General features: G+C 40.2%; 1 protein-coding gene across 1 annotated transcript in view; it reads right to left on the reverse strand.

Annotated features, from left to right (window-relative positions):
• Positions 1 to 1785: 1785 nt before the first annotated feature.
• Positions 1786 to 20286, reverse strand: part of CA8 (carbonic anhydrase 8 (inactive)) — a 644063-nt gene continuing 625562 nt past the window's right edge. Inside the window, exon 9 of the mRNA XM_086965784.1 lies at positions 1786 to 11887. The gene's annotated coding sequence lies outside the window, so the exon portion shown is untranslated. The remainder of the gene's footprint in view (positions 11888 to 20286) is intronic.

Raw genomic sequence — 20286 nt, forward strand, 5'->3', positions numbered from 1 at the left:
TATTTTTTTAATTTGTAAAAAACAAAAAGTGTAAAGAAATGTATCGTTTATTAGTATATAATTGTTGTTGACTAGATACCTTTTTTATATTAGTTCAATTAACAGTATATAGCTTTTAATTATTTTTTTAATTTGACCTGTATTTTATTTATATATGAGAAGAAAAAGGAGGTAAATTATATGTTTGAGTAATATTGTTATTAAGTGTGTTGTACAAAAAGAAATATAATTATTGAAAGGTTTAATGTTAAACTTAATAATTCTTTTCTGTAAATTGGTTATTTTTTATATATGTTATTGTTCGTAGCATTTTTTACTGTACAAATCATTTTATACATGGTATGTTATATGATTATATATTTATTGTATTTATTATTAAAAAAAATTATCTTTCTATTGTAATTATATAGTTTATCATTATGTATTTAAAAAAATTTAAAACACATTGCTAAGTTTATGTTCTATAGTAATTATTTATGATTTTGAATATTTGTATTTAATATTATTTATTAAATAATAATTTAATTTTTGGGGAGTGTTAAAGATATAGGGGAATATTTCAATGTCAGGCAGACCATCTCGGGAAAGGGACCGACCGACCTCTGGTCGGTGGTCCTGACACCTAATCATGATGTTCGGTTGCATACTCCCATTCCTCTATGGGAGCTTATGTTACGCTGTAAACTGGCCGTAACACAAGCTCCCATAGAGGAATGGGAGTCTGTGTCCATCCCTGCACCGTGCGCCAGGCACCTCATGGTTCCTGCCCACATTGTAGGGATGAAAGGGGGGTACCATGCCAGAGACCACAGAGCCAAGGGGGCCCTGCTTGGGGCCCCCATACCTGCTCTTCAACAGTCTCTTCATATTGGAAAGCCTGACATCGAAAGCTTGCCGGAGACCTAGTATCACAATCCCAAGGGCAGACAGGCCACCCTTTGTGATTACGGGTCAGCCTCCGACTGGCTGTCGGAAGCCAGTCAGAACAACTGGGCGGTTTAGTTTTCAACCACCAGCATTGTAATGCAGCAATAGGAAATTAATCTGAGATGCAGTCTGGAGCCTTTCTGGGCTGCATTGTAATTGGCCCTATAATCTGTTAAATATAGTGTTTAAAGCTTTCAAAAATGTATTTTACATTGAAATGGAAATAGTAATGTAATTGCTTTAGTGTCCAACATTTTACCCTAGCGGATCACATTGGAATGGCAATAGTAAATCTAACTCTGTAGTGTCCAAAACGTTCCCCTAAATGGCTTATATTTAAGTGGGAATAGTAAATGTCGCCCTTTTAACATCCAAAACCTTTCTCGCAATTGCTTGACTTGAAGTTGAAAAAGATAATTTTACCCTTTAGTTTGAAACACCTTCCCCAGCATGGTTTAGGTTGGAGTGAGAATTGTAAATGTCATCCAATTAGTGTGCAGCGCCTTCCCCTGCATGGCTATGGTTGGAGTGGGACTAGTATACGTCACCTCTTTAGTGTCCAAAACCTTCCCGTCAATGGGATACATTCGTGTGCAAATAGTAAATATTGCTACTTTCGTGGGTAACACTTTCGCCTAGATACTTTTGATTGGAGTGGCAATAGTAAATGTGATCCCTTCAGTATACAACATAACCCCTAAAATGGTTTTCATAGCAGTGGAAGTAGTAAATGTAACTATTTTCATCTATAACAGGTTAAATACCGTTATATTATACTTTACTAATAGATGTAAAACTTTAATTATTGCATTTTTCCCAAACACTATTATTATTGCATTTTTATAGCATAACTGACACTTTTTTTAGTTTAAAATGTTCCTTTATTTAGATGTTCATATTTTATTTAATGTACATACACATACATATTTTTGTAACATAAAAACTATTGTTAATTGTTTATTTCTCCAACTATTTTCCATATTAGTATTAAATAACTGAAAACCCACTCATACTAACTGTGATGTTCAAATACACCATAAACATAACATTACAAACATAATGAACAAACATGATAAAATTAAAATATCTAAAATAAGTTATAACACTACAAAACTACTAAATTCTTAGTAGGTCCGATGCACATTGCAACTAAACAAAATAACACAAACTACATCTAACTAACCCACACAATCAAAATTAACACTGTATCTTACTTTAACTAACTCTACCAACATCCCACTAACCCAAAAAGATAAAAAAACGTAGAAAAGGTATCCAACGATCAACAGCAAATGGGCTTCCACAAATTTCTAGAGTGTCGGTTGGGTTATCCCTCGTGCGGCTTGGAAGGTATTGTGGCACCCTTCTACTGTGTTGTTGTTTTGGCTCCTTGAGCTGTGGTGCTGTCATAGACATTCCACCATTGTATTTGGAATATGGGTTGGCATATGTGTCAGGAGCAATGTAGTCTGCCAACCAAAGTATCTTTAACAAAGTCCACTAGAGGACTTAGTTCGTGTTTATTTGTTGATAAAATGTCCTTTTTATAAGTAACCTGTAAGGTTTAACTACCTCTGTTAAAGGGATATAGACTAGGTCTACAAGTTTTTTTTTATTTCAAAGGCAAACTGGAAGTTTTTTGCATATTCTACACTTAGGCAGATTGATGGAGATGTCTCCAAATGCTTTGATTAAAGTGGTAGTAACTTCCTTGAATGGCTATGTGTGTGGGTACAGTTTGAATAGTGTTTGTATTATGGCATGCTCTAAGATGATTATTATTTTATGTTGGAAGTACTCGCTTTTTTTAGTTCCAATGTTGTTTAGTAGATTGTAGCAAGTGTTACTTTTTTTATTAGGCGGCAAGACATATGTGCAGGGTATATTGGTGTATTCATATTCACCTTGTATAGTAAATATCTCAGTGAATGTTTTGGGGCACATTTTGAATGTTTCATCCATCATCCATGTTTGACATTGGCTTAGTCTTAATAAATGATCTACTGTAGCAAACATAATAATGCATTTTTCATTATTTAAATGATCATATATAAGGAAGGGTTCAATATTGCATGTGGGGGTTAAGTTCTCAGGTATTTGGATGTCTTTGTATCTTTTTAGGGCAGCAGAAATGTGACAGGTGGCTGGTGCGATTTGTGCAAGTAAGTATTTTAAAATGGGTATAGCTAGTAGCTGTCATGCGATGTGTTCAGTTACCTTAGGTAGTATATCGTTTAAAAATTGTAGTAGTTGGCTCATGGGAATTATTGATTGTCTATTTTCAAATCTTGAGGTACATGCCTTACTTAGATTTTGATTACATTTGGGGAGGGAAAGTTGTGTTCTTTCACGATAATAACACCATTATTTATCATAGTAGCCCCCCATTACATGAATTTGAGTAGTATTTTGTACTGTTGAATTCAACATTCTCTGCGCTTGTGTTTTCTCGGCTGTACTTGCAGCCCATGTGCAAGACTAATTGTTTCCTTTTCTGTGAAATGATATATCTCGCTCTTTCTGTTATTCTGTCTGGAAATATTTTTATAAAATATTCAACAATAGAATAGTACTCATTTTAATTTTACATTGCTAATCTTGATAAAATATTATGGCAATTGGTGTGCATTTTTCAAATACATATCTGTTGTTGATTGTAATTACATTTTGTTGCCAGTTTTCCATTGAAAGTCTTCTAATGTGGATCAAGTATATATTTTAAATGTTTATTTGTGGGTAGTTTTTAGCGGTTCAGGGTGTTTAGCTTTATGTATTACTTTTAAGGTTTAGTTGACATCTAAAAGTGGTTTGTTTTTGCTTATTTTCGTGTTTGTTTGATCGTTGCATTTTCTTGCTGGGTTTATAAGTTGTAGATGGTTTTGTATTGCTTATGTAGTACCTAAAGTGTGGAAGATAAATAAATATAGAGAGTTTGATTATTTATTTTTATTTTAATGTTTCACTTGTAGTGTAGTCCCAAAACGTACCCTGTCATGCAGGACCCACAACGATTCCGGAAACATATACTGTGGTCCGGTGGCAGACTGACTCTGTGTAACCCCAGCGGCATATTTTAGCCTATGGTTCGGATTAGCTAGTCGCAGTGCCACTGAAATCTCATGTTATCTGAGAGATTAGTTTGTGCAACTTCAGAACACAATAACCTCAGACCCGTAGGATAAATATATTACTTTTCACCCAGTCAATCGTACTTGCTTGTTTTTGTCCTCAGAGAGATACAGTCAAACATGTTTACAATAAGAATTTATTGTACAGTAGTTCTTCTCATGTAGAATAAGTGCGATATTACAACTGTAACACAGTAACAGAGATATAGAACCAGCAGTACAGTGAATAAGAAGGAATCGTATTGTTCTACCATTTTGCAACAGTCATGAACCTATACATGTATATACAATGGATTTATAAAATAAAGTGTGTACTCCTAAGATGCCTGTCTAGATGTACCCAAGTGTACCTAGCATGTGAGTAGGTGTGAGAGTGCTAATGAGTCTAAGAGCCTAATAGTCTAGAATCTAAGAGCCAAGAATCCCCCAAGGATTTAGTCCAAACCCCATACCTGAAGAGTGTGGGACTCTGTCCTGGTCAGGAGTTGGACACCCCGCAAGGGATGGTTAGGCCACTGTTAGCTCGAGCGATGGCATGACGGAGCCGCAGTGTCTCTGGTCAGTGTGTCGGCCTTCAAGTCTTGGTTCCCTCCTGCTTACAGATAGCAAGAGGTGCTGTATATATACAGTGTATGTACATGTGTTACCCTTTGTTCAGTATGAGGATGACGTTTTGGGCATTAAACCTTGTGCGTCGATGGGAGAGGTGAAGTGTACCTCCTGGAGAGTGTACTCATTAATTATTCATATGGATGACGTCTAAGCAATATTGATCGGGCAGAACCAACCCTTGTCATGAAATAGGTGTCCATACAAGGCAGTCTTTCCTTATTTGGAGTTATGTCCTGATAAAGCTCGTTCATATGAAATGACGGGAGCTGATGTAGGGAAAGTGTACGATGTTCCCTGGACCTATATTAGGGTACTAATATTGAATATAACACTTTTAAATAACTTACTTTCAGCTATGTCTCACTTAAAAGTGAAGGCAGTTTTTCATCTTGGTATCTATCTTGGCAATCTGTAAGAGTGCTCTTCTCTAGCAGCTTTTGAACCTTTTTACGGGCTTGTGGCCCCATGGGACCTCTAAATCTGTGGTGGCAGTTCGACCACCACACTGCGTGCTGCCCGCAGTATTCCAACTGTGGTGATCAGACTGCCAAGAGATCCTTCTGGGTCGGCAGTCTGCAATCAACTGCAACATGCTGGCAGTGCTGCTGCCAGCATGACCGAGCATATTGCAAGCTGCATTTTCATTGCCCTTTTCATGATGGTGATCCTGTATGTGAAACTATGCAGGAAGGTACAGTCAGTGGTCTGACTATAGCAGTCTGTATTATAGGCTCTTCTATGACCCTTGCAGACCGCCACAGTCTGACCGCCATTACACTACCCGCAAGACCAGAATTCAACTCCTGATCTTGCAGGCAGTCACACCATGGGTTTCACAGTTCTACAGCAGACGGTGGAGGACCACCCCCACTGTAGGACCGCCAAACTTGTAATCAGGCCCTCAGTCTTTTTGGTGTGTTAAGTGTAGAAATGTTCTATTTTTTCTATATTGTATGTTTAAGTTGAAAGTATTTTTGTTTTTTAATTACTCAATGTTTTGAAAAGTAGATTAGTTATTTTTATCGGTTTACAGTTTATTGTATGGCTTTAACAATGCATTCATCTAATGAGATGATTTATTGATTGATGTAGTTTAGTTTTTTTTATCTAAACTAGATTATTTGGATATTTTCCAATATTTTATTTGATTATTTGCTGTATTAGTGTACTCCATATTGCGTGTATCAATATTGTTGACATTTTGTAGATTTATAGATTTATCTATAGATATCAATATATTAGTTTACAATATTTTTGGTTTCATTATTAGTAGAAATAGATATTTTTCACAGCCATATTTTGGTCAGCGATATTTTTTGTTTGTTAATTAGGTATAGGATGGCAATATTTTTGTAAAGATGATTATTTTCTGATATTTTTGTAATTCAATATTGTTTTCACAGATATTACGTAATTGATCCCAGCCCCAAAATCCAATCCCTCACCTGTGATTACACCAGTTTGCAGGAGGCCTTATTTTTAAATTACTGTAATGCGATGTGGTAGTAGAAATGAGAGTAGGTGTAAGGTCCACATTGGATCACATTTTTGGCAATTCTCTTGTGTCACACATCATGCAGCAATGCCCATGAAACATTTATTAGCTGCATTGAGCAAACTAAATTAAAAAAAGGTTGAGAAAGCCTATACAAAGTCATCTACAATATATTTTTGAAAGTTATGACTGAATGAAACTGTTGTCTACAGACTAGCAAAAAGGCGAGATCAGGTAGTTAAATTATGGTTAGGACAGTTTGAGTTGTCTTTCTTGAATGACCCCTGCAATGGATTTGAGCCTGTTATGTCTTCTACATCTAGTATGCGATAAGACATCTCTCTTTTTGACTTGTCAACTGAAATTCTTCAACTGAAAGAAGAAACAGTCTTCTTATCATGCTAGGCCAAAAAACTCTGAACTAGCAGCTTTTGAACTAAAACCTTTAGAAATCATCATGTTATTTTGGGGCTTAACTAAGCCAGGAAATGATTGTAGTCAATATTTAAATACCTTAACATCCCCAGAATAAAATACATTTTAAGATATAATATTGTGGCATGTAAAGAAATGAGCAGCTACCAAGGCAATCATCATCATCCATAGGACACTCCAGGGTTTATTACGATGGCAGTCGGGCGAGCGTCCCACTGCCATCACAATGGGAATGGGACATCCCAACAAGTAGTCAGTGGCCCCACCCTTCAGATTAGGGTGCATCCCTTTATCTATTGTGGCTGGTACTGTGGCCTGGGAAAAGGCTACTGCACAAGTCATAATAGAAAGAGGGATGTTTTTGAATATCTATGCATCATGTGCCAGGTGTGGTGCATGGATGTTTGGGGGGGCACCACATGTGCGCTCCAGGTCACATCTGGGAGGCCTGTGGGGGGCGACGACAATGCCAGGGGCCTTAAAAAGTCAGTTTCCAGCAGCCTTTCCATGTTGAATGGACCACCAGGAAACAGCTTTCGCAAACTGGCATCCTAATCCCTATAGCGGTGCCTCCATAGCACAGCCTACACTGTAGGGATTGAGGCTCTGACCGCTGCCACAACAGAATCTTTGAGCATGTTGGTTGCGGTGGTCTTTCCACTCACCCCCCAAATCAGTCCAAACACCGGTATCATAATCCTGTATCCTATGTAGGTGGTGGTCCGGCCGACATCGTAATCGGGCCCTTTGTGTTTACTAGTGTCTAATTCGACCTTCACAAATATATTGAGTATCACTTTCTCAGCATTTTCTTTTAGGGAAAGGCTGCATTGATTTCTCATATAAACAGAAAAAAGTAGATTATAGAAGGTTCTAAACTATAGTTCAAAATTCCCTTAGATTCCTTCTACCGTTAGAAAGAAACACATATAATAACATTTTAGATATATTTGTTAGAACTAGCCAACGACCAGTGCCCACTGCCTAAATCTGACACAACTCAATGATTATGTTCCTTGCAATTGAAAATAGAAGATATTTAATGGTTGATTCCGATGTAGTTTGGAAGTGCTCCGGATCGGATTCGGGTTTGCCTAATCCGATCCAGAACCCTTGTTTCTGACCGAATCGTACACACTTCCCAATGAGCGATTCCAATGCCTGGGAACCATTAGGGCTGTCTGAATCAGTTCTGAAAGACATTTGAACAGGTCACGTCTTTCTGAGCTGAATTGTAAAGCTCTATGGACTTCGTTTCCAAGCAAGCGAGTGCGATGACCATTTCAGACAGCCATTCCTATTTGGCTTCTCCTGAACTAATCCACTGCCGGAATCTGTGTTTGGGGGCCCATAGCAGCCCCCCCTTCATTCATGGCCTTCCGAATGGGGCTCACAGTGGTACCCAAGGGACCCCTCTTTCCAACCATGCACAGTGTGGCAGGCATCATGGGTGCCCGCCACAGGGTGCAAGGTTTTCCCCAGCCACCCCTTTCTTCAATGGGAACCTGTGTTCTCGTACGGAACACAGGCTCTATTTGAATTCAATGGAAGTCCGGCCAAATCATATCCAGAAGCATCCGGATACATCCAAATTATTCAGTTGGACTGCCCTGATCTGAGTCACACAGAAAGTATTCCGGAACCGATTTGGTAGGAATGCTTTCCGAATAACATCAGAATCAGCCCCTAGGTGCTTAAATACTTTTACTCAAAACAATCAGATGGTGAGATCCGAACTGAATGCAACACCAAGGCTCTTTATAGTTTCAATAGGCAGGGAGAAATTTGAGATTACTAATTTCTTTATAGTAGTTCCTGGACGGAATGAATCTTTACAAAATATCTCAAACTGTTAATGGAAACACTTTTGATCAGAGTCCCCTGCAATATTACATACCTGCATAACATGCTGCCAATATCAAAAAATTCCCCAGTACCCAGCCCTCATGTCCTATTGACATTTTGAATTGCAGGGATTAGGATAACCATTACAGACTTGGCATTTTAAAAATGTATGCTTTAGAACAGAGACTAAGAACTCAAAACAAAAAAGTTTGACACATGAACTTGAAACACCCATTAGGATTAGTGATTCAGATGAGTCAAGTAATCATTATCTTGTAGGTACTGATGCCAGGAGATAAAGACAATTAATCTTTAATTACCATACCTGCAATCATAATTATTTGAATAATGATTCTCATTCAATCCATAATCACATGCTCTTAGAATGTGAAATGTTACAAGTCAAATTTGTCTTTTTGAGTTTGATGGCAGATGGTAAAGCTTTAAAAGCCCTCATCTATGGACCATGGCAGCAGCAACATCCCACAACTGGTCTTCCGGATTTTAAGAAAAGGATAGAGGTAGGAGCTAGGCATGGGGTCACTTTAGAGAAGTTGAATTGCTCTTGTGACCCCTCGCCATACCTAGAAGACAAACTGGGCAAACCAGGTTCTATTTTTGTGGGGTTGTATATCTCTGTTCTGACATGTGAGTGGTCCAGCTCATTAGCTGTTATTTGAGAAATCCTCAGATGTCTGTTGTTGAAGGCTTAGGTCTCATGTAGGAGTTTGTGATGCAGTGCAACACAGCAAGTAACCTGGCTGCGCTGCACTGCATGACAGGGAAAGGGCAGGACTGCACCGTATTTTCTAGAATACGGCGCATTCCTGTTCTTTCCCATGTGCTGGTGCACAATGGACTGCTTAGCTCTAAATCGGGCACCCTTGCATAATGGTGCAAGATTGCCTTTGTTGCATGGAGGATTGATTTTGTGAAGGAAGGTGTCCTTGGAGGAATGATCCTCTTTCTATGTGTGCTGCAAAATGAAGCAAACATGAAAGAGAAAGTAATGTTATGCCTCCCCTGGGAAGGTGTAAGATTTTGACACATCCCCAGGTTTACAAGTTCTTGTAAAATTGGGGCTGAGTCAAAATCCATGGGAGTTGCATTGGAACACCCTAGCAACACCAATAGAATGCCTACCCAGGGCAGAGTAATGCAACACTGCTATTTGTGCTGCATTGCGTTACTCCAAATTTTTGAAGCCACTCAGAGCCATGCAAAGTGGCTTTTGTTTGGTTTCAAAAATCTAATGTAGGTTTGCTTTGCTCTTGCACCACACGTCACAGATAGACCCCTAGTTGTCTACATTTTCAAAACCCTCCTGCATTACCTACCAAACTCTGCATACCCCTACCTTCTGCTTCAAGCTTTCTTTATTTATTTTCATTATTTTTTCAATGTCTTTATGTGAGGGCCAATCAGCTGCACACTGCTACCAGGTTCTTCCTTTTTTCAAAACCTCCACCCTCTCTGAACCGCTCTCCACATTATTTGTCCAACCCTGTACCATTATGGTGCTTATTATATATGGCACACTTTCCCTGTTTGGGCCACTGCACACCTTTAAATAAGTGCAGCATTCGTAAACAGCAAAAGTGTGTCATACTATAGGGAATGCCCTGCCCCCAGGGCAGCCCCGAACTCGTGCTGCTCTGGGGGCAGCACATTCAAGCGAAATACTGAGCGGCTGCTTCACAGCCGGTCGGTGTTTCACTGGGCAGGTGGCAACCCACTTGCACTTTTAAGAGGGGAGAGAGAACTCCTAGCAGGCGGGCGAAGTGAGTGACTGCACCGGCCTGCAAGGGGATGTCTTGGGGTACTTGGGACTCCATCTCCCTGCTCCAAAGGGGTGCCCTTGTGGTGTGCAGTGGCAGTGCACCACTTTTTTGTGGTGTAGTTTCAGTGCGCCCCCTGACAGTTTCTTTCCCTTTGAGCCAACGTCCGTAATACTGCACAGACGCAGATGCAAAGTGTTTCCCTCATTGGCATTGGTCTATGCCCCCATGCAAATGAGGGAACAACCCCTTGAGATAACGCTGGCACTACATCTGCTCCAGTCCTATCTGTATTACAGAAGGGTCTGCAGCCCCTTCTGTAACACCAAAGTGTCCATGCCGCACACAAAGCAGGATCTCATGGCCATTGTGCCCCCGGGGCACTTCCTGTAGTACGGCACCTAGTGTTATTTCTTTTTTGATTTTTTTTTTTTAATGATCTGCAAGTATGCTTTACTGAGCCACTGGCTTCTTTTCCTTCTATTCCTTTCCACGGATTTGTTTTTAACATGATGAAACCCATTGAAAGATTGCCACTGCGCCTGTGTGCACATACAAAAACAAAAATACAAATAAAATTCGACAAAGGCAACACGTTCTCAGCAAAGTCTTATTGGCTTTGCCCCGCTTCATTGCTTTTCCTTTTCTGTTGATCCTTCAAAAAAGAAATTAATGTACTCTAAAGTACCCTTTTGTGGCGTTACACATGTGTGATTTTCTTTTATTATCTGCTTAAAATTGACGTACCTCTAGGCTTGTATTGTCTAAAAAGAAAAATATTCTGACAACAGGAGGCTTGTAATATGTATGGATTTTTTTCAAAATTAGGAGTCCTTTGAACCACTTGAAGAATCAAAGCAAGCCATCTCTAGGTAAAAAATATACCTCTGACACCCGTTCCATTGGCGTGAACAAAAAATGTGTGCACCAAATATGACCTTGAATCTCTTGAACTTTTCACCACCAAATGTCTTTTGCCATAAGAATAATTTATTAAAAGATTAGGTATAATTTTCAATCAAATATTCATTATTAACCTGAAGTACACTTTCCCGTGTACATCTATCAGCAAGGTTAGCACATTTATAGCTACTGTAACTGTAATCGGAGATTGGCTGCACTATTATGCATTGCTCTCGATGTGTACATATGTATTTATTAGCAGTGGGTCTTCAGTCTCTGTGGCTATCCTCTGAACTGAAACCCACCTCCCTTAGAGCAAGAACAACCTGCTTGTGTTGGTGTACACATAAAACAGATCTTGGTTTAAAAAATACTTGTGTTTACCGCACACAAAAAATACACTAAAACATTTATTAGCAGAAAACACCGACAAATATATAAATACACATACATAGTTTCACAGTTCCGAGAAAACAATGTGATGTGCTGTTTCAAACAACTGTACCTGGTACAGCCGCCACACCACACGCATACAAATGTAAAATAACAGTGATTGGAAGTTTGTACATGCTTCCTTCTTTTACAGGCAAGTTGTTCCCAGAATTTCTCTGGACCCCGCGGAGAGGGCAACTGTCAGGGCTGTCAATCCTGGCTGAGAAGGATTGAGGAGGACAATGCCAGCTCTGTGCTCTGGCTCAGACAGCAGACTCAAGCGTTTTCATCTCTCTTCCAGCAGCACTGTGGGACTTTTGTCTTCCTTCACTCTGAAAAGAGAAAGGAACAATTATGTTACAAACATTCCTTCACAAGGGTTTCATTATCTGAGTTATGCTCAGCCGGGGAAGAGAGCAGATAGAGAAAAAGAATGTTACAGAGCAGTTTCACAGTAGGCAAAGCCACCCTTCCCCCTCGATTTGATTTTTCATTGAAAGCACGATTTAGCAAAAAACATACATATTACAGCAAGCAATTAAAATGCACTTTGGGAGAATTGAATGTACCAGCGCTTCATTGGTTTTTAGCACTTCTTTGTATAAGCTGTTACGTGAGAAAAATGTCTTTTTCAAAACTAAAAAGTGAAACATCAGAAAAAATATTAGTTTATCAGAGCAAACGAGTGTATTTTCATTATATTCTGTGCTTTCACTAATTGCTGTGAAGGGTGAGCGTTTCGAGGACCTGCGCCATTTTATCTCAGCCTAAAATAACAAATGGCATCACAACTGGAGGACTGTTCTGTAGTGTTTCCTTCTGTCTATGCACTTTTGTAGCTCAGTGCATTCATTAAGGCGAACCGGAGTTTCAGGTAAACATCATATATACATACTCATTCCGTTTTTGAGAAATATGATAAAGTTCAGTCTCTTCAGTCCACTTCATTGTGCTTTTAGATATACTGGCTGCAATTTTCCCTTGTGAAAAAGAAGCGGACATGTACCTCCTTATGCACTAACCAGATTTTGAGCCGTGCTTTCCTGCAGGTGTCCTGCAGTGCCATAGCAGGTGTGCAATGGGCCCTTCTAACCCCTAGTGGGCAATAAAACAAAGCCATAATGTGCGTGTAGTGGCTTCCTTTCTTCCCTGAACCTTGGTGCTGCTGCACATTATACACTAATGCAGCCACAGTCCATGCCGGTAACAGCGGTGGGGTTAAGTGGTGGGGGGGATTTCGAGGGATATTTAATTTTCCCTCGGCATCTTCCCTTGAAATCCCCCCAAAATCCCCCCACACGTGGCCCCAGCGCTCTTACCTGCACGGACCGCTGTCAGACTAATGACAGCCACACACCTTGGCTCATATTACAGCTAGGGTGCACTTTTCATGTTTGCACCATGGTGCACTTTAAAGCAGGCGCGCAGAGTGCAAACATGGAAAGCACGGCCTATCAGGAAGAATGCGCTGCCCTCTAGGCTGCTGGGAACTCAAGCTGCTCCGAGGGCAGCACATTCAAATAAATTGTTCGTCTTTGCAGGCGGCAACCCAACTGCACTTTTAAAAGTGATTAGAGATCCCCTTGCAGATGGGTGCTGTGAGTGACTGCACCCGCCCACAAGGGGATGTCTGGGGGTCCATAGGAATCCTTTTCATCCCATTAGAGGGCTACATTTAGAAGGCACACTGAAAGTGTGCACCTTTTTGTGGCTCACTTTTAATGCTCCTTCTAAAAGGCATGTTTGCCTCGGCGCCCATGTCAATAATACAGTAAAAGGTTACAGGAGTGTGACCCATAAACCATGTTGGGACTGGGCTAGGAACTACAAAAACAATATCCCAACAGGTAACAGTATAAGACAAATAGGCATGTATGCAGCAAGCATTACAATGACAGAAATAAGGAGATCACTAATTAATTGTTAGAAGATTGTAGATCATCTTATATTTAGAAATTAAAATTCATGGTCGGGCATATACAGTTAAAGCAGCACTGCATAGAACAAATTCTGTGACAACCATATTGCACTTGGTGCTCAAGAACATGTTTGTGGAGAACGTGGCGACGCAAGTGATAGGGTGAACAGCGTGGACGGCGCACAGTGGACAATGTACAGTGTGTGGCTCAAGTATTGTGTCAAAGTGACATCACTAGATACAATGATTTTATAATTTGTATTAAGCCACATTGAGAGGTATGCCTAGTAATGCGCTGTTGAGTCGACGGCGTTTCGATCCACTTGAATCGGGATCGCCATCAGGACTAGGTTGTCTTGTTTAGGTAGTGCTGTTGGATCAGCGGGAACGCGGTGGAATCCGGGATTAGTTCAGGAACGGCGGGTAGTGCCGCATCTGCCTGGGGGTAGGGAATAAATTGCATCCGGGCCGTCTGCGATCAGCCGGGTGTGGGGCACGGGTCCTTGATCGATTGACGTGCTGGCTCTGGAATGAATCCGGTGGTCGGTGATAAGGCGCTGGACCAAAAGGCAAAGAGAGTCTCTCATTTGCATGGGGCCACACGCCCTTTAATGATAGCGCTGATGCTATGTGTGCGCCAGCACTATCTGTAGTACAGAAAGGGTCGCCCAAGCATTTGAGGCCCTTCTGGAATACCAAAGTGCTCCAGCGGCATGCAAGGCGGGCACTTGAGTAATACGACCCCCGGTGTCCTGCTAACTTACCTCTGTCCTGGGACATGGTGGCAGGGAACCAGCAGGATGTCACCTGCATGAAGTTAGGAAAATGTGTCTGCAAACCATTGAAAGGGATTGCATACTTCATGCACAGCATACTTTATGGGGCAAAGAGGCAGCTCATCTTACCCAGTGGCTCCTTTCAATTTGAGTGACTGCACAAAATCTTCTGCACTGTTCGCAACTACCTAAAATAATTCCTTTATCGTAAGTAACAAATTTGGTTCAAGGTATGTTTTCATTTGTTTATTTTTTGATATTAACTTTAAATACCATCTATTATTTTTCCATGTATGTCATACACGAATTAGAATTAAAGTGTTTGAGTGACATTGTAACATTGTAGCCGCCTGCAATTTGACTTCTTGGTTAGGTGGTAATCTATTCTTGTATCCTTCACAAATAATAATAATGACATTAGGGGCCTTCTAAAATACTTTTGTTAAAAAAAACACTGTTAATTTAAGCAATGCACCAGCTGACCACGTCCAGATCTGTCGACTTTGTCAATACTTGTTTTCTTTGCATTTCCAAGACGTGTGGACTTTATTTACAGCATTATTGTGCACAGTTTGTGCATGTAAGTTAACTTGCTTTGGGTGCTCATTTAGAAGGAGCGAAATATTCATTCTCATTTCTAGCATGAGGGTCTAGCACAGTATAAATTTATTGAGCAGCAGTGGCTAGAACGCTATGAGGGTTTTATAGGTATAAATCTTGTTGAACCTTAATGATTCAATTACACACAATATAAATGGTTTTGGGCACAATTCAAATTCCATACGTACAGAACATGTGCAGCTACCTGGTGAAATATTTTTAAAGAATGATGCTAAAGAGACTCAAAATACAAAAGCACTCTTACAAGCGAAATCACTTAGGGCCTGATTACAAGTTTGGCGCAGTGGAGCTGGCGCAACAACATCTCCGCGGAGCCAAACCTGTGCAAAAACACCCAAGGACCACCATCCATATAACGAGTTGGAAATGCACAATTTGTAATACAGTCGCGGTTCTTTGCTATTCCCATGACGGTGCCTGGAAAACAGGCACCAGAATGGAAACAGCAAAAAGTTTCATATTGAGCCTCCCTGTATCCCTATGGTGGGCTGGCCTTGGGAGCCCTGAAGGGCCCCCTTTGTTCCTGAACCCCCAGCCTTGTCATGGTGGGGCTCTGCCATGAAAAGCCTGGTGGTCCAGGGAGTCGTAATTTGTGGAATGGGACCTCGCTAGTCCCTGCTCACAATATTGCATTGTGGGCTCCTGCGCCACCACCAGGGACCAACTGTTCCCTGGCACAGCCAGCAGTCCACCGCCGCAATGACTTTAGAGGTCATAATACGGTGGACCGCCACTGCGAGTCTGAAGGTAGGAAAACCACCAGACACATAATCAGGCCCTTAGGTCCCTACATGAGGGCTTGATTACTCTGTTGGTTACAGGGTAATTCAGCTGGATTTTGAGGTCTGGGACTCACTCCTTAATTAACTTAAATCACAACCAGAAAGGACTAACCCTGTGCCCATCTGTAGCAAATATGTATCTGGGAGCGATGCTACCAAACAAAGATAAGGCAGCCACTTTTCATGTAATTTATAGTTTTAAGCCAAAAACATAGATATTAAGCACCCTTTGCAGTCTGCAACACTTCAGACACATCCGGTTAATCTGATCTCATACATATAACAACAAATGTGAATATACAGTCCCAGAAAACAACGAGCTGTTGGCTAGAGGATGTGGTTTGCTGAATACCACTCACATCACACATGGTTACTAATTGTTAGACCAGTCAGCCTGAGGGTGGTCTTTCTTTAAACTCTTTGCTTTCACCCCTCCTATTTTTCCTGAATTTGTTTTTGTTGGCAAAAGGACTCTGTGCACTTTACCACTGCTAGCCACTGCTAAAGTGCTTGTGCTCTCTCCTCTAAACATGGTACGATTGGCTTACACCTGATAGGCATATTTAAATTACTTATATGGCACTTGTAGTGTGGTATCTCTTAAATCCAGAGCCTATAAATTATAACCTCCTAGAGGGCCCGAAGCACATATTGCGCCCCCCACTTAAGCAGCCCCTTAAAACATGTCCCAAGTCTACCATTGCAGCTGCAATGCAGTGTTAAACTGCCATATTGCTTATCCGTATAACCACCTTGCCAATCCTTAAATTCACCTTTCATTGTCTATAAGTCACCCCTAAGTTACGCTCTATCTGCTCAGAGCACACGATGCATTGTAATTAAAAGGTTGGCCATGTACCTTTAAGTTTTACATGGCAGTTAAAAACTCTTAAATCCATTTTTCACTAAAGAGAGGCCTACCTCTCACACAGGATAACATGTGGTTGCCTTAATACATTTAATAAGTGCTTACATTTGATTGGGAACATAAGAGCATTTCATGTTTGGTGTTTGAGAAATTGTAATTAAATATCCTCTTTAATGGTAAAGTCAGATTTTAAGTTACTATTTTGAAAATGCCACTTTTAGTCATTTTTCTGGGTGTAATTGGTAGTTGGACTTTGCTTATTCCTCCCAGACAGCCACACAATACAGGGATTAATTGTGCCTGGATGGGCCATCAAGGATGGGGCAAAGCTAGAAACAGCCAGGATAGGGGAGTCAGAAAACTTCAAGCACCTCAAAAGGAATTTTCTACTTTGAAGAACAAATATATGGGACCCAGAAGACCCACTATTCAGTTCACTTCCTGTACCCACAGAAGGACTCTCGGTGGACTGCCGCAGTTATGGCATGCTGTGCACTACACAAGACCCCTTTGCTGCACCTGAAAAGACTGCTTTGCTTCCTGGATCCTGACTTGAACCATCAAAGGCCTACCACGCTGCTTGAGCCCTGCTTCGTCACTTTAACCCAGGAATACCAGAGTGACTACCTAGGCAAGTTGACTGGCCTCCTGATCACAGCCACAGGGATATAAAAGTCTCCAACCATCTTGAACCCGCACCTGGACTCAGACTGAGCAATTTTTGGCTAGAATTTGCTCTGACAACCGAGAGAAGAATGGGACAAACCTGATTGTCTATCTGCCCCAGGTGATATGCTGGTTGATCTGACTTTGTGACAGCTCCCACTACGTACTTCTCCATAACAGAAAATCCTGTTCAATCATCTTTCAGCAAATGAGTATCTACCCTTCTGGAACTCTCATCGGCTACAGCCTCCAGGTATGTCCAGCTGAAGATTTTCAATTTCCTTAAAACTTACTATGTCTGATTGTAGAAATCTTCACTGTGACTACATCCCGAGTAGTGCTTCCTGATAGTAATGCTTCCTCCTCAGATACTGCCTTCAGCCTTGCCCAGCTGAAAGGTAACCTTTTCCAACCAATTTTCTTCAAAATCTTCTCAGGCTACATCCCAAATAAGCTATGAGCTTGATAAGGTGTACTGCCTTCAATTATCCCATTATGAATCTCTCACCATTACTATTACCCCCCAACAGTGTGTGAGATTTACTTTGGAGCATAGGATCCAAAGATGTATCATCATGCTTCAACTAGGTACACTCCCTTTAAAGGCTATTACAAGAAAATGAAGTGACCTCGATGAAGATAGAGGTGTATGTGACAAATGCAGTAACGGAACCCAGGATTTAATACATGTGTTATATTTATGCTCCAATAAGGAGGTAGTATAGGCTAGAAATCGGTTTTTTTAAACCCATTGTTTTTAGATATTACTTCCTCCTTTACAGACCTGATCGCTTTTTGAAATCCACACCGAATGAATCCATTTGTTATAAATTGTACTAATTCATGAAATCTGTATTACTCATGTTTTAAAAGAGAAATTTATAATAATGCTGTAGAAGAATTTTATAAAAAGAGATGGAATCATGTATTTAGCTTAATTGTTGATCTCCAAGTGATCTAAATCAATAAAATAAAATTGGATTCTAAGTCCAAAGATAAACTCTGGCCAGACCAATCGAACTCAAGCTCTATTGAGGTCAGCACTATTTTCTTCCTTGGGCACTATTTTTTTCCTTGGGCCAGGTCTTTCGCAACTAGATGTCTGCTATTGACGCGTTGATCTTTTAAGCACTAGTATTTACCTTAAACTTTAAAAATTCATAACTCTAGTTCTACTGTTTGGGTTTTTGTTGTTATGGTGTCAAATGGTTAATTAAAATGTACTCCATTTTCTAAATTGGTGTGGGATTTTTCTTGTGTTGTGTTTGCAATTTATTACTGTTTTGTGGTGCTTTACAGTTCACACATTGCTTCTAAATTAAGCATGCCTGCTTTTGTGCCAGGCTACCAGATGATTAAGCAGCAGGTTAATTTTGTGACTTTCGTGGTTCACCCTGACAGGGACGGTGGCTGTTGTTGAGGAGAGTTAACTTCCACATAAAAAACAACTCAATTTCTCACTCTCACCATCTATGTTAAGCAAGGGTATGTGCACAATTGGGAATCAGTGGCCAGACAGGCAGTCATAATGTATATAATCAATGGGGTAGAAGAGATGAAATGCTGATATGACATTTATATTGTGTCCTAAATATCATTTACAGGACTATCATCCCATTGCCTGTAGATTCTTTATTATTAACATCAATGATGCAATACTTTTGTAAACAATATCTAAGAGATGATATTTCGTCAGATGATATTTAGTCTAAAATGGTCTAGTGGATAATGTTAAAAACTACTATGGAATGGAGTTCAATTGGAATGAGCTCAAACATTTTTACAATTCAAATCACCAGCACCAAGGGGTGAACACAGAATCACAATATGGGGTGAGAAATTTAGTCTTCTTCATTCAAGGCAACTACCTTTCAAATACTCCCTATCTCACCCTTGCATGTGCAGAGTGCAAGGCAGGCTAAGGTGTGAGCCATGACCTGAATAGGGCTTGCCAAACTGGATTTGTCCATGTTTGAGATCTGGAGAGGGACCGGGGAAATTAATTCACACTCAAAGCTTGGCTTATTTTAGCCTAGGGGAGTTGGCTCTTGATAGGTTGTGTAGTTTCTCCTCAAGTTGCAAATGTTATTCTTCCACTTCATATTTGGCTCATAAGGTGTAACTGGTCAACTGTGAGCCCTATCTCACTTATTCGGTTACCATACAGTGGCTCTGAGAGATGCTCCACTGTTGCTTTCAGGTTGACAGTTTGTTGATAGCACCCTGGTAGCTTGACTGTACCTCTGGGATTTGTGATGCAGTTCACTTTTGGATGAATGCAGCATGGTGTTTATACCCTCATAGTATAGTAGTGCCCCCAGGGACCTTGGGACCTTGTTATCTGTTGCTTCTGGGTGACTCATATACCATATATATATATATATATATATATATATATATATATATATATATATATATATATATATATATATATATATATATATATATATATATATATATATATATATATATATATATATTAATATATATATATATATATATATATATATATATATACTAGTTGTTTATCAGTGTCTCTAGGTGTTGAGCTGTTGTTGCTTCTGGCTAGAGTTCCTACAAAGTACTGCCTGGTGGGCTCCATCTGTCCACACACCAAGCACTTTATGGCTGTCTTAACTTTAGAATATTGACGACTCCTAAATGGTAAGTATATATGGCTGCATTTCTTCTTACTGCACAAAACCTCATACATATTTTATGCAACAAAGTTTACATCATCTTGTTTGTGCCACTTCTTTGACTTCTCGTACCTCATCCAGCCCCTTGCAAAATATGTCAAAATGCATTCAATAAAAACCAGCAATACGCTCTGAACTGGTCGTAAAACAGAAACGCAAATTGGAGCCTTTTGTGGCCTTGTCAAGGTAATTAAGTACTATAAAAATGCAACAGCACAATATAATCACTGCTTATGAGACTGGAGCCCACCTAATTGCCAGCACAAGCCTCAGCAGTTCATCAATATGTGCTCTGTATGTGATATCAGGAAGGATGAATGAAGCTGGAGGGCTGTGGAAAGCAGTAGATTCAGATATATAGAGACACCTCCAAGAAAACTGCAGATACCCAGGGTCCATGT

This window comes from Lissotriton vulgaris, chromosome 4_1, assembly GCF_964263255.1.
Source record: "Lissotriton vulgaris chromosome 4_1, aLisVul1.2, whole genome shotgun sequence".
NCBI classification, from domain to species: Eukaryota; Metazoa; Chordata; class Amphibia; order Caudata; family Salamandridae; genus Lissotriton; species Lissotriton vulgaris.